General features: G+C 39.9%; 1 protein-coding gene and 1 pseudogene across 6 annotated transcripts in view; one reads left to right on the forward strand and one right to left on the reverse strand.

The window, feature by feature from the left end:
• Nucleotides 1–16,242, forward strand: part of FRMPD4 (FERM and PDZ domain containing 4) — a 563,800-nt gene that overhangs the window by 406,078 nt on the left and 141,480 nt on the right. The window lies entirely within an intron of this gene.
• Nucleotides 1,402–1,887, reverse strand: LOC112932365 (ATP synthase subunit d, mitochondrial pseudogene; annotated as a pseudogene).

Genomic DNA, 16,242 nt, shown 5'->3' on the forward strand with positions numbered 1-16,242 from the left:
AGAGCTGAATTCAGCTGAGCCTTTGCCTGGCCCTGACCTCATCCTCCCCTAAAACACTGGTATCTGACTTGAAAGATCCTATTTGTGTTTACATGTAAATATGACAAGAGCAAGAGGCACCTGGGGGCTCAGTCAGTTAAGTGTCTGCCTTTGGCTCAGGTCACAATCCCAGGGTCCTGGGATCGAGCCCCAGCTTGGGCTCCCTGCCCAGCAGGGTGTCTGCTTCTCCATCTCCCTCTGTGGCTCCTCCTGTCAAATAAATAAATAAAATCTTTTTTTAAAAAAATCATCATATGTGATAAGAGCAATAATACAAGGAGATAATATTTATTAATTAAAAAATCATCATATGTGATAAGAGCAATAATACAAGGAGATAATACTTATTAAATGTTCATATGTGTCCATCACCCTTATAAACTGTCCCATAGAGTGGTGCTACTTCCGTATTTCACAGCTGAGGAACTGAGGCACAGAGATGTCCATCCAGTACGTTGCCCAAGGTCGTAGAGCTTTCAAACAGCTGAACCAATTGAAGCAGAAGTGGCCTGGTGTCAGGTGCGGAGCCCTAGGTGCCATAGTTCAGTGCTCAGCAAACCATAGCGCTCTGTCTCTTACTGTGTGGCATTTGAGCTAAAAAGGGTCTTACCATTTCTAAAGTGTTGGGATTGGTAAAGAAGAGTATTGTGTCACCTGTGAAAATGCTACGGAATATAAATTCCTGCTTTCACACAGGCATATAGGAACACAAGCGCTGGAACACAGCACATGCCTATTCGTGTCTATACTCTGTCTAGCTGCTTTGGGGCCAGAATGGCCAAATTGAGTAGTTGTGACCCTGTTGCCTACAAAGCTTAAAAAACTCTCTGGACCTTTTCAGGAAGTTTGCCAACCTCTGCTTTAGTGCACAGGAAGCTTTCGGGCCCAACGTCTCTATTATTATAAATCCTCAATCAATATTGGCATTTTGAAAAACAAATTCGTCTCCCTCCCGTTGCTGGAGCTAGTGCACCGGGTTCTCCCACTCAGAAGGTGCCAGACAGCCCGATCCTCAGTTTCAGGACCCTGCTGCCGGCACCTCCTTGCAAGCCCCCGCTAGCTTCCCCTGCCAGGGCTCGCTCAAAGGCCTTGAGCCTGGGGGTTTGCTTGTCTCATTGGGACAGTGGTTCTTGAGATCTTCGCTGGTGTCCCGTTAGGCAGGAGGGCTCCAGGAAGACCAAATGCATCTTCTGGGGGACTAGAGGGCTAGACTCCAAATTCAGCTGCCTGGGAGGGTCTTAAGGTGTTGACTGAGAGGGATACTTTGGGTTTTGGGGGGTTTTTTTGGTTTTTTTCCATATCATTATTTTTAATGTCCAATGTTTATAATATGAGGGCCAGGGCTTTCTCCTCAACTCAAGTTTATAAATTTTCGTTTGGCTTGTGAGGCCAATAGGGATACTTCTTCTTGTCTAATTTGGTTTCTGGGAAGACTTCATTCAGGTCCTCAATGGTCATCTGATCAAATGGAATTATGTTCTTCATCTTCTCCAGCTCTTTTTCATATTCTTCAATCCTGGCCTTTGAGAGGGACAAAAACTCAGCACAGCTTTTCACATCTTCTTTTTCCTCAGCATCCACCTGGACAGTGTATTTATCCTCTGGCACAGGAACCTTCAGGGCATTAAACTTCTTCTCAAAGTCATCTACCAAGCCAGCCTTTGCCACATTGGCCTTGTAGTAAGCCCAGTCGATAGCAGGTGGTTTCTCAGGAAGAGTAGCCAACCTGGAGGTAAGCATCTCATTCCAGGATTTCAGGGAGTTGGCAGTGGCCTTCTGGTTTGGGGGTATGATCTCCCCAAAAGCTACCCAGTCAATGGTTTTTAGAGCAAGTTTTTGCCCAGCCATCTTGAGATCCTTCACGGACCCCAGTGGCCCACGGTCCACAGCCAAGAGGGATACTTTGGATCCATTCCTAAGCAGAGTGTACCTCCCCTGCCTGAAATAATGTAGTCTCTATAAATAAGGAATGTAACATCTAGCAGAAGTATTTAGTAGTGAGAGGCTCTTGCCTATGTATGTTAAGAGATTGTGGGGTGCCTGGGTGGCTAGGTGGTGAAGCATCTGCCTTCGGCCCAGGTCATGATCCCGGGGTCCTGGGATGGAGTCCCACATCTGGCTCCCTGGTCAGTGGGCAGCCTGCTTCTCCTTCTCCTGCTGCCCCTCCCCCCCACTCACTCTCTCAAATAAATAAATAAATAAAATCTTTAAAAAATAAAAAATGTACAAAAATATTCAGAGTAGCATTTTAATAGCAAAGACCTGGCTACGACCCCAATGGTGGCAAGCTGGAGAAGAAATAAATAATTGTGGCTCACTTCATTGTCTTCCTCAAATGTTTGCTCAGCTGATATATTAAGAAAGATGTATCCTATTTCTCTCTTTCTCTCTCCTTTCTCTCTCCTCTCTCTCTCTCTCTCTCTCACACACACACACACACACACACACACACACACACACAGGGAAGGGAGTGAGCAGAAGATGTGTTATCAAATACATGGCTCCTGTAGACTCCACCTTCCTCGGGGAACGCTAGAGCCAGTATAGAACAAGACTCAGTTCTGCCAAAGGAGGGGCAGGCCCCATGGTATTAGCATTGATGGAAGGACAACTACTTGGAAGCATTAACACCTTGACAATTACTTGTGCTACTCTCAGGCTGAGGTGACCCTGTCACCAGAATAAATACCCTGAGGCAGAAAGAACTAAACACTGTGGGGTGAATGCCCATGGACCATGGGTAGAGTGGCAACTATTATGCTGTCCTTGCAGGGTAGGCAGTGATGACATCTCCCTCCACCTCTGTTCAGCTCTGACCAAGAAAATGCCTAAACGTATAGATGAGTCTCTGCTCTCACGTATAAATGAGTTGCTTCTCCATGCCCTACACCTTTAAACACTGGCATTCTCACCAAAACTTAGCGAAGTAACATTTGATGTCAGATATGACCTGGCTCCTGCCTCAACCAAAAATCTCTCTCTCTTTTTTTTAAGATTTTATTTATTGATTCATGAGAGACACTGAGAGAGAGGCAGAGACACAGGCAGAGGGAGAAGCAGGCTCCCCGCAGGGAGCCCCATGTGGGACTTGATCCCAGGACCCCAGGTTCACACCCTGAGCCCAAGGCAGACACTCAACCGCTGAGCCGCCCAGACGTCCCAAATAAAAGTATCTCAATGAAGTAATGCTAAGTACCTAGAGCTTTGAACGTTGCCACTCTTTGGTGTCTTATCTGAGATAAATGTTTTTGGAAACTTAAAGTACATGGATAAATGAATTTATATGGAGTTATGATTTAGAGGTCAATTATTAAGGATTTTGAGAATCTTTTTTTTTTTAACTTTTTTTTTAAAATTTATTTATTTATGATAGTCACAGAGAGAGAGAGAGAGAGGCAGAGACACAGGCAGAGGGAGAAGCAGGCTCCATGCACTGGGAGCCCGATGTGGGACTCGATCCCCGGTCTCCAGGATCGCGCCCTGGGCCAAAGGCAGGCGCCAAACCGCGGCGCCACCCAGGGATCCCCGGATTTTGAGAATCTTGTGGTGGAAAATTACTGTTGCAATACTATAAATGATACAAGTAATTAAAAAAATAATTCATTTTTTGGCCCACTAGAACTACTTCAAAGATTATAATCTTTTGGATATAATTATGAATATAGAAATAATTTTTATATAAAAATAATTTGGGGGATAATTTTCACATTAGAGTGAACGGTAAGCACACTTAATACCCAACATTACAGTAAACATTAAATATAAATGTGCGGTAGACATTTTTACAAGCTGTTTTATAAAGAATTTTCAATATGACAAAAGGGTTATGGCATAATGATAAGGGCTAAAAAAGTATATAGGACGTGTGATTCCATTTATTTCTATAAAAATTTTAAAACAAAATAGTGCAAAAATAGAATAAAAATTGGGCAGCCCAGGTGGCTTAGCAGTTTAGCGCCGCCTTCAGCCCAGGGCCTGATCCTGAAGACCTGGGATCGAGTCCCACATCGGGCTCCCTGCATGGAGCCTGCTTCTCCCTCTGCCTGTGTCTCTGCCTCTTTCTCTCCCTCTCTCTCTGTGTGTCTCTCATGAATAAATAAATAAAATCTTTTTTAAATATAGAGTAAAAATTGAAAACACATGTTGCTGTCTCTACAGCAAAACATTAACAATGGAATATAGAAATATTCTTCGGTGTGATTTTTTTTAATCTATATTTTCTACCTTCTCTCCAGAGATAAGGTATGGCTTTTGCAGTAACAATGTGAACTTTAACAATTAAGTAGGTTGGTGCAGGATAGGATAATTCATCAAAGAATAAAAGATTATAAATGACAAAAACACATAATCCTTTAATGAAGGACTCTGGGATCAAAATTTCTAACTGTACCTTGTCCATTTTTTTTAAGATTTCATTTATTTATTCATGAGAGACAGAGAGGCAGAGGCACAAACAGAGGGAGAAGCAGGCTCCCTGTGGGGAGCCCTGTGTGGGACTCAATCCCAGGACCCCAGGGTTGCACCCTGTGCCAAAGGCAGATGCTCAACCACTGAGCCACCCACATGCCCCTATCTTGTCCATTTTAATAACCTCTAGATGTAAATCACTTTTCAGGGATTAAAACTTGCCAAAGGTACTTTACAAGAAATTTTCTTTCATTACAAGTATTTTATTTTATATATTTATTTATTTTTATTTTGTTTTATTTTATTTCTTGGAAGTTATCTCTCAACCCATCATAGGGTTCAGACTCCTGACCCTGACATCCAAAGTTGCAAGTTCTACTGAGTGAGCCAACCAGGGGCCCTTTTTTCATTACAAGAATTGTAAATTACACATTCACAAGTATGATCTTTACAAATTTCTAAGTATCTTTCATATATATCTTTATTAATTCTATAATAGTAGAAAATGTAGACCTTAAGATTCTGTTTGTTTCAGGTTTAATTAGCTTCTTAGTGTGGTTATCCTGAAAAGAAATTTTGCCCCATTGGGTATACTGATCCACTATATTATCATCATCATAATTATTATTGAAATTCAAGATGTCAAAAGAGATCACTAACTAACAATGAAGCTATCTCATTGATATCTGAACATTGTGAAACAGAAAAAAAAGACTAGTTTAAATGAAAAGGCTTTTATAAGAGGTGTCACGACCCTAGAGAGGGTCATAAAGAGGGCCTTTTAGTCGTGTACTAGTCCATCTCTCTGGGTTATGCATTCCCTCCTCATGTCATTCAATTATTGCAACATTGTTGTTTAACGCTTTCTGAAATTTGATAAGTTGACTTGCCCAAAGTCATGTAACTGCTAAATGCAACAGTCTGGAATCCTATCCAGTTCTGTGGATTTCACAGTTCTGTGCCTTTCACCCGTTTGGCCACATGCCAACATGATGACATCTAGTATAACTGCAGTGCATCCTACCCTAAACTGTCCTTTGGTTCTCATTAAAGAGTGTCACTCCGTTATGGCTTCCTTTTCTGGTATTTTCTCCACCACTCTGTGGATTGCTTGAATGAGAAGTAATCTGATGGGAACCGGAGGGAACTCGGCAGCTTAGTCTAGAGCATGGCACACAGTCAACAATTGAATGGACAGGAGACCAGCTACTGACAGGATATAGTAGCCAGGGTCGCGTCTGGTCGCATCAGGCAGAAGATGTAGGTTTCGATCATCATGAGGAAGGCGTGGGTCTGGGAAGTGGTTAGCTAATACATTTTTGAGAAGCAAAAAATAGACTGGAATTCAATGAAAGCAAATAAGGCCTGGGCAGCCCAGCTCAGGGATGTGACTCTTCGTTAGGAGTTTCCGTTGGAGGAGCTCAGAACCATGGATAGTGCCCGGGATGGTAAAGGTTCGTAAGGAGGCTGCTTTCCTTCGGAGTTCCAGCTTGATTTTTTTTTTTTTTTTTTAATTTTTGCAGAAGTTTTAGTTCTGAAAAACTTCCTATTATCTCCTTGGGGATCTCACATGCAGCATAAGGAAGATAGAGCTGCAGCTAGCAAAATAAGCCTTTTGCTGAAGGTGACCACACACACACACACACACACACACACACAAATGAAGGTGACCACACATACAAAAGTACTCAGATTATCAGATTTTTTAAAAAGCCATCACTTCTAGCCAATAGTAGTAGGAATTCCATAGGTTGTTTTGTGTATGTTGGTGATAGGGACCTCATAGGGAGTTATGGGTTCCGCCCTCACCCCACCCCCACCCCACCCCATAGCTTTTCTCTCCTAGGGGAGCTCAGAACTACTAAAGCTCAGAACTACTAAAATTCTGTAAAGGAAACATGTCATTTATTTCACAAATCTGATTCCTACAATGAGAATTCAAAATTCTGCTTCTCATATAATAATAACTTTTAAAATTTTCCATTAAATTAGATTACTCAAATTGTAGATCTTTTTCATTTATATTCTATAGCTGAAATTAAGCTTCATTTTCTTAATTAATTCTTACAATTTTGTATTTTGTATAAGGTTATTTTAATACAAAAGCCCAGAATGTATCTATGTAGACAGACTTATGTTTCTTCTCTGAATTTGTCAACCTCTGCATTTGGTTCTGAGTCAGAGCTACAAAAAGATTTATTGGGTTCCATGCTGCTAGCTCTCCATACCTATTGTTGAACAGTATCCATGTGCCAATATACCAACATTTCCCAAACTCTCTGAAAGTAAAGGCTTCCAAGGAATAGAAGTTTGGAAAACTTTGCCTCTCCTCCGCCTTTTTTTGGAGAATCACAATGCTCTTTATCATTTATGTTCTGAATAAAGAAATCATTTCCATGCCCTTCAACTCAGGGTTTTCCCAATCCTTTGAATCTTAGAAACCCCCCTTTTTTTCATAGTAGTCCACATACTATCTTCCTGAGCTCTGATTTACTTATAAAACTGTATTACATGCAGTCAGTTTACCAGAATAGCGATGAGGGAAATAATGCATCTAATACATAAAATCAGTGAGATTTACATCTCTCTCTTTTAAAAAAAAAAGATTTTATTTATTTATTCATGAGAGACAGAGACATAGGCAGAGGGCGAAGCAGGCTCTCCTCAGAGACTCGATCCCAAGACTCTAGGATCATGACCTGATCCAAAGGCAGATGCTCAACCACTGAGCCACCCCTGTGCCCCTGAGACTTACATCTCTTAACCTGAGAATGTATAATTTTTTGTTTTCCTAGCTTAAATATTTACCTGTGACAGGGTCAATTTTAGTTAGAAATTGCATGTATGTCTTTCTTAAGTGGAGCATTTTGGAAGTTGGGGAAATACTTTTCCAACAGGAAGGAGGTATAACACATTACAAAGTAACAGGTATATAGTAGAAGTGTAGTCTTGAGTTTTTCAAACCATAATTCAAATCGATGCTATTGGTCAACACTTAGTTCTATCACTACTCTAGGGTAGAGTTAGTTCTATGTCAGGTGTGGAATATAACCAAGCTCCAATTCCAGGACTAAACTCCCACAAAATGATCTTAAAGGTGAAAGCATCTTCCTTGAAGAGTAAAACTTATACAAATAAAATAAGTAAATAAATGACAGCACTGTATCTGATGTTTTTCCACAGAATAGACTGATTTCAGATTCACTGAGGTGTAGTATTAAATATTGCATGATAGCATGCCAAGTGCAAGAACCATAGTACTGTGTTTGTAGCTTCAACTTTGAATGCAGTTTTCCAACCCATTTGTTGAAGAGTATTCATTTTCAGAGGCAAATGATGTAGCAAAAAAAAAAAAATGTTCTCTATATGTTCACAGCCTTTTTTTTTTTCTTTTGGTTTGTGGGTGAGGAAGATTGATTTCATATTACTCCTCAATTCGTAGAACATTAATCCTTCTCGATCCACATAATGCTCCCCTACATGCGTGCTCATATATATCTCTTTGTGAGTGTAGCTGCCCTCCTTTATAGTGAGCATAATATATGTGAATACAGTACATAAATAGTACCACATATTTATATATTAGTTTTTCTTATATAACATCCTCTACATTTGTGTTTTGGGGAATATTTTTCTATATTTTATTTTACTCTCTCCTATGGAACAACTAACTAGAGATGTTTAGTTACATTTCTGTGCTTTAAATTTAATTGAAATGTTTCCTTTCTTTACACTTTACCAATTCAATTCCCAGTTATGTTCTTTTCTTTCACTTTGCTTTTATTTATTGAAGTTCCTTTTTAAAAAAAAGGATTTTATTTATTTATTCATGAGAGACACAAAGAGAGGCAGAGACACAGGCAGAGGGAGAAGCAGGCTCCTTGCAGGGAGCCTGATGTGGGACTTGATCCTGGGTCTCCAGGATCATGCCCTGGGCTGAAGGCGGCGCTAAACCACTGAGCCACCCGGGCTGCCCTAGAAATCCCTTTTTAAATTTAATCTTGTTCTATAAGTTTTTAAAACCTGTACCTGGTCCCAGTGCACCATCTCCAAAATGAGATGTATTCAAAGGTGAAATGTTGTGCTCGCTTCAGCAGCACATATACAAAGGTGAAATGTTTTCTCTGTCCATTCCACCTTCTTCAGTCTCTCCTCAGAGGTAATACTTTAATTTTTTTCTAGTTTTTATTCCATCCTTTGATTATGGATAAACTGAGGCACATTAAAAAAAATGAGTTTATTATAACAAAAATCAATTCCAGTTGGGACATGCCAAACCAGAAGTAGTTTGGAGCACTCCAGTGACGGGCACTGGGCAAGGACTTCTAGACAAAAGGCAGAAGAACGTCAGAAAATCATTGATTGGCCGTAGTGTAAAGCCTACTTGGCTCTGTGTTTGATTATTCTTAATGTTTTGACTTTATCAACTTATGGCATTTAAAGGCTTAGATTTTGGTTTGCTTAAGTAGGCTGCCTTTGGCATTAGAGCCAGGCTAGTCTAATGGCCTCCTCGTTTCATTAATTTACTACTTATCTTTGGTTTTAAAATAAACAGTTGCATATTCAACATGCTCTGTTCCACCATGTTTTTCATTTTACCTTATATTCTGGAGATCACTTACTAGAGAAATAAAGGAGCGGTCTTTGTTTTATTTTGCAACTGCAGAGAATGCTAATGGACATTTGGGTTGGTTCTAGTCTCATCCTACTACAAATAGTGCACTAACTTCGTGACATTTATCCATATTCCAAAAAAGGACATCTGGTCCTCTATTTTTACCTGCAGCAACCTCCTCCACATGGGATTGCCTTCAAATCATTGCCCCTGATCCTGGGCCCCAGGTCTTTGCACAAACTCGCCAAAGCTGTAGTTGGCACTGAACTCACAGGCCCAGGTCCTGCTCAATTAATGACTGGGTGCAAGAAAGCTGGAGTCTCGGTTGTGTCCACTACCTTGAGAAGCATTTCAGGAGAAACATCTGTTTAATTTAAGCATTTAAATAATGCTCTGAGTTTTATCTTCTAGACACTTTGAGTTGTAACCTGGCTAGATTTCCCTCCACATTTGCTTCCAGAAAGTTGAGTGCCTAATTTATGACCCACTCAGCAATATGTAAAACTACATGATTGTATTTTCCTTTCTCTTGTTAAACTAAATTTTTTTTAAATCAGTATTATGGTAAACATCATTTTTTAAAATATTGAGTGATTCTAGGTCTGTGAAGCCAAAGTCTTGCTGCAACAGTCTCATTTTGTATCCTGGCCTTGTCAGTATTCTAGGAGGACAGATGCAAATATATCTTGTTATTCCATTTAAAAGGATGTTTACAAACATCAGTGCCCTTGAAAAATGTATCTGACTGCAGCTTTCCAAAGCCCTGTAATGTGTATTTCTCTACCATGATGACATTTTGAGGGGATTCCAGAAAAAAAATAGTGACCTGACCCAAGAGGCTGTGGGGTCAGGGTTTTTTTTATTGAAAAATTTGCATCAGGGACCTCAGAGGCCTCCTTCATAATTTCACATATGGGGGGGGGGGGGTGTCAATAGTTATCTTTGGGGCATTTTCATTTTTATGAGTTTCTGCCTTTGTATATTTATAAAACAAAGAACATATTAAAAGACATACATGTTTTAGAATTTGGCAAGTAGTTAACCCTGCTTTAAAAAAGTTAGTAACAGTGATAAATATATATATGTATGTATGTTTATATTTAATGTTATACTTTAGCTTGTGTTTATGTTCATGTCAAAAAATATGATCGAGGAGTATTTTATATAAATTTTTGTCCTATACAAACATAACTTCTTTAGCCAGCATCTTTGACAAATTAGATATGCTCTGAAAGAGTGGTATTTTTGATTCCAAGAGTTGCTAATCTCCAATGCAAGGCCCCCTGTGTCTTCAGGAACTGCCCAAATGTTGAATATGGTGGTTTATATGTGAAGAAAAGGTTAACAAAGGAGTTCTTGTTTTTCAAATCCTAGCCTTGGCCTAGTAGTAACTCTTGTACTCTATTAGTTGTGGAATGATCTATCACAGCTGCTAACTCAGAAATCGAATTGATTTGGTGAGCCCTGTAGCTGCCACAGTAGACTGCTCTGTCCTAGGGAATCCCAAGGGGTCTAGACAAATCGAAAGCATAGCCCCTGGCTGGGTTTGCCAAGAATGTTGCCAAATAAATTTATCACAAGAGAAACCAATAACTCAAGAAATGAGGTTTGGAGAAGAGAAAGCCAGAGATTTATTTCGGGTGCCTGTGTCTGGAGGAGGTGGCAGGCCCAAACCTCAACAACTGACTTCTCTGCCTGCAAGATGGACACCTAGAGTTGATAGGAAAGCTCTAGGGCAGTCAGTGCAGGCAGGGAGCGTGTGATCACAGGTGGAGTGTCAGTATGTGTTCAGCCCATGCTCATGGGCAGGTGAAGGTCTTGTCGAGTGTGTTCTTTGGTGTATTCTGTTGATATCAGAACTTTTCTGATCTGATGGTTGGCTTGTTCCAGGTCATTGTGAAACACCTTCATCAGTGCCTCAACGAAGTGCAATGAGAAATAGGCACAATGAGGGGCACCTAAGTGGCGCAATTGGTTAACTGTCCAAGTGTTGGTTTTGGCTGAGATCCTGATCTGAGTTCAGGTCCCATGATGGAGTCCCTGTAGGGCTCAGCACAAAGTTGGCTTAGCATTCTCTCTCCCTCTGCTCCTCCCACTCATGCGCGCTCTCTCTCTAAAATAAATATTTTTAAAAGCTGGGGGAGCAGAGATTTTTTTAGGAGAAGACGGTAAATCAGGATTGGAAGTCTTCTATGGATCAAGTTCTGTAGTATTCAGTAAGCTTATTTAATTTTCTCATCATCTTCTGGATTAGACATATTTCCCCCATTTTGGGGAAAGAGACAACAGTCTCAGGGAGATGAAGTCAACCAAAGACATACTTAACATCAGGTCTCCTTTTTAGTCTATCCTAAGTCTGAAAGATACCAAAAAGCCAGTCTTTTACCACCACATTGTACAATTGGAGATGAACAGGATGTCAAACTTTGCACATTCTTCCCCAAAGTCACCAACTAAAGCATTCATGAGTGACAATAATGGCTGCCATTTGTACATTCCTTCTTGGGCTGCAATTAACCTGCATGCATTTCATTTGATCTCACAAGGTTGATTGATCATGCAAAACTGTCCTATGCTCTCCCTTTAAAAACACTTGAAAGCACATAATCTGGAAGTGAACAAGAATAGATTCCTGCCTAACAAGCCATTGATAAAAAGAAAGAGAAAAGAAAAGGGCCTTCAGACATTTAGATGACCATCCTTGTTGTCTTGTAAACAAAACAATAGCCTCACTCTTACCTGTCTCTGCAAGTATAAGGTTATAATGAAAACCAGACATTTTATGTTTTTAATTCGAGACATATCTTCAGGAAGTTATCTGCCTTTAAAATATAAACAGTTTTTTTTTTTTTTTTTTTGCTAAATGATGCCTGTTGTAGCATGATACATGTCAACTTTCTTCAACAGGAGATAGCAGACAAAATGCATAGTTTTTTCCCTTACACATAAGAAGGCTAAGCAAAAGTAATGTCTTTTGGGAAACATCAGGCTTAGTTATTAAATGGATTTGTTCAAATAAGGACAGCATTTAAATACCCTCCCAGGATGAAAAGGGCAAGTTCAGGGCATGAAAAGGCTGGGGAGCAAGAAATTTTCTCTACCCTGCAAAGGTTTTTCCGGCTGGCCTGAGAACTAAATTGTTGTGAGACAGATTAACAAGTCAAATTTAACTTCATTCATACAGGAACCCCTCATATTTGAGAAGTTCAATGACAGAAATATAAAATGAAGCATCAATGCCATCCTCAGCTGAGCAACAGGATAGGGTCCTGGGGCTTCAGAGGGTAGGATGGCACCTCACGGAGCAATAAGATGTAGAGCAGATGTGCAGTAATTCATGTTTGCCCTTCCATACATATGGGTCACTCAGATAAAATGGATCTCTGGTAATCAATCTCATTCTAGAAAAGATCCCAATTCAGATTTTGCTAGATAGTTAAGGGAGAGGCAGAGGTTTGTGTTTGGCCCATAGGGTCTCAGTTACCTTCAGCTCAAAATACTCCTCTTGCCAAAGTGGCACATTTTTAGAGACTTCCTCTGAGAGACTGAACCTCCTTAGTACTACTTTATAGATTTTTCTTTCTTGAATTTTATCTTGGGGCAGCCCCAGTGGCGCAGCAGTTAAGCGCCGCCTGCAGCCCAGGGTGTGATCCTGGAGACCCTGGATCAAGTCCCATGTCAGGCCCTCTGCATGGAGCCTGCTTCTCCCTCTGCCTGTGTCTCTGCCTCTCTCTCTATGTGTCTCTATGAATAAATAAATAAAATCTTTAAAAAAAAAAAAGAATTTTATCTTGGCATCAAGATAAAGAGGAACAAATTAAGTAGCAGAATTTTCCATTTGGAAACTGATGAAATTTGGGACACCTGGGTGGCTCAGCAGTTGAGCATCTGACTTTGGCTCAGGGCATGACCCCAGAGTCCCGGGATGGAGTCCCGCATCGGGCTCCCTGCAGGGAGCCTGCTTCTCCCTCTGCCTACCTATGTCTCTGCCTCTGTGTGTGTGTGTGTGTGTCTCATGAATAAATAAATAAATCCTTAAAAAAAAAAAAAGGAAACTGACAAAATTTGCCTATCCATTATCCAGGATAATTCTAAAGCAAAGAAAAGTTATTTGGGCTGTACATCCTACACCCTGCCAGATTTGGGTTGAGAAGTGGTGTATTGGTAATAGACATACCTTCTAGCATATCAGTAGTAAAGTACATTTGAGAAAATAATAGCAAAAAGAGAAATAGCAGTGGAATGGACAGAATTACTTAAAGGAATAGGTAAAGGAGAAATAGTTAATAAGAATGAGGAGGTTTGGAAAAGTGGTAGAAGAACCTTCCAGTTAGGGCATAATTGCTTCTTCTGTTGAAATATTCATATAACTCTTATTCGAGCAAAACTACCTTCCTCAAACAAGCATTTAGTTACAGAAACTCATACAGTGTTGGGCACTTGTGACTTGCTTGGTTGAGCAATTACTTTAAATTTTAAATTTAGGGAAGAGAAAGCTGATGTGTTCAAATTAGATATTGTTCTCGGAAGAATAAAAAACATCTACTCTATTTTCGATATGCCCTTCCTGTTTTCAGTGCAGTAAACCCAAGATCTAGTACAGAGAGAAAATAGAGTTTTCTTTTAGAAATGCATTGCAATTACAGTGCATTCAAATAGAGCTTTTATTGAGCGAGGAAGCGACAAAATTTATTAAGGAACAATTCACAGTACTTTTTTCAAAATCCACTGAAGAAAATATTGATTTAACTCTCACAATAAAATAACAGGCAGTATATGCACAGGTGCAAACTGCTCCCCTTTAAATATAAGGGCCTGTGATTTTTGTAATTAATATTTTTCACTTGTCAAAATCTGTATTCAAATATATGATTCTGTTCTCTTATCTGAGGTTCGTTTATTTTAGAGTTGCCAAAACCACATATAACCAAGTTGAGATCTCATGGATATGCAAAGATAAACAGCCTGGATTGATAGAGGAAAAGGAGAGTCGGCAAGAAGGAATTTCCAAGGAACCAAAACAGACCCACATCTACTGATGGACCTCAAAGGAGGGATGTTGACTAGACTTTACAGTATTTTGCATTCATAACATTGATTCTTAATTTTAGGAAAAAATGGAAATGATTTCTTGAAAACATAAAAAAGCAATGGTATGACTTTTGGAAAACCCTACTAAGAATAACAGGAAAATAAAATTTTGGAGCTAACAAAATTCAGTTCCATTAGCTGTAAATATTTATTATGTACAGTGATTCTCAAATTTTTGCTATTTTTTATAAATATGACATGACAAGTGTCTAGACAATAATTGGTGTATCATTTTTGTACCATCCCTGTGTTTACATGTTCCCTCATCTTTTTTGACAGCTCCACCATTAATTTCTCAGTCAAATGGAAACTGTGAATATTGCTTTTACCCACTTTTACTTTCCAAGGCCTTCAGGAAATTTATAGGTCTTAAGTGCCTAAAAATTTACAGATAGTCTCCCTTTTCAATTAGTTGAAGACTGCAATAATTCAGTGTAACATTCATAGTTGAAATAATTTTTCAAAAAGATATAAATAGGTTAAAATATATTTTCCAGTTCAATCTCATATTCCCAATGGATTTAATTACCTGGAAAAGTGCCTTTGCTACGATCCTAAGAAATTGGAAACTTCACAAATTTTGTGTTGTGCCTCAGAATTTTCTGTTTCTGTCGAATGAAATCACATATTTTAAATACGCTTATCTATACTTAATTTTCCTCCAGATTAGTAAATTAGGAATCAATTCACGTCCTATTTTTTAACACAATCATATTGACATATTTATGAGTATATCTTATTCAAGTCATCATTTTAGATTTTGCGAAATATTTTTTTAAATAACCCGTATTCTCAAAAAGCTTTAAATGTGGTCGTCATAAACCTAATCAACAGTGTAAAGCAGTGTGTGTGATGCATCTCAAGTGCAGAAGTGCTTCTGGAGTTTGAAGTATCAATCATTATAATTATAGCAGTTAATATTTATCTGTTCTAGGTACCATGTTAATTCCATCCACCTACAGCCCTAAAACATAGTTTTTTGTTAGTCACGGCTCTTCAGGTTGCAAATGACAGAAATTCCAACTCAAAGTGTTTTGAGAACGAAGAGGATCTTTGGGGGCTCATTTCCAGCAGTAGGTCTGGACCCAGGGCCTCCAATAATGTTACCAGGGCTCAGTATCTATGCTTTCTCCCTGCTGAGTTTCCCTCTGGGCTGGCTTGATTTTCAAGGACCACCATCAGTTTCAGGGATTCATGTTGCCAACTTTGGATCTGGCAGCAAGAGTGTTTCTCTTTCTCCGTCCTCCCTCCTGCACAAAGTGTATAGGTCTAACAATCTTGATATCTTGGGTGTCCATTCCTGAATCATTAACTGTGGGGGGACGCATGGGATGCCGGGCTAACCTCCTAGGTGTGCACTCTTTGTGGTCCCTGCTTGTAGAAGGTTCCCATGCTTGCTCTAATCCTCTGCTGTTACCGTGTTGAAATCCATATTACTTTTTGTATAAGGAGTCCTACATTTTCATTTTATTTTTTTTTACTGATATCTATTCCGTGTGTGTGGCTCGAACTTCTGACCCCGAGATCAAGATTTGTGTATTATTCTGACTGAGGCAGCCAAGCACCCTGCATTTTCATTTTAAATTGGGTGGCTCAGTCAGTTAAGCAGCTGACTTTTTTTTTTTTCCCTGAAAATGTTATTTATTTATTCATGAGGCATTCAGAGAGAGAGGCAGAGACACAGGCAGAGGGAGAAGCAGGCTCCCTGTGGAGAGCCTGATGTGGGACTTGATCCCGGGTCTCCAGGATCATGACTTGAGCCACAGGGAGACGCTCAACCGCTGAACCACCCAGGTGCCCTGAGCAGCTGACTTTTGAATTCAGCTCAGGTCTTGATGGCACCTGGAGTAGGCTCAGCAGGGAGTCTGCTTGTCTCTCCCTCTCTCTGCCCCCACCTCCCACTCATGCATTCGTACTCTCTCTAAAATAAATAAATCTTTAAAAAATAAACTAAAATAAACCATATCCCGCAAATTATGTCACTGGCTTTGGTGGGATGTGGTCATTGTCTAGACCTACATCGTGTGGCTGCCACAGGAGCCAAATGTTGGGGGTCACCTCAACAAAGACGTGAGTTAAAGGGGTGCCAA

Source organism: Vulpes vulpes, chromosome X (genome assembly GCF_048418805.1).
Source record: "Vulpes vulpes isolate BD-2025 chromosome X, VulVul3, whole genome shotgun sequence".
NCBI lineage: Eukaryota > Metazoa > Chordata > Mammalia > Carnivora > Canidae > Vulpes > Vulpes vulpes.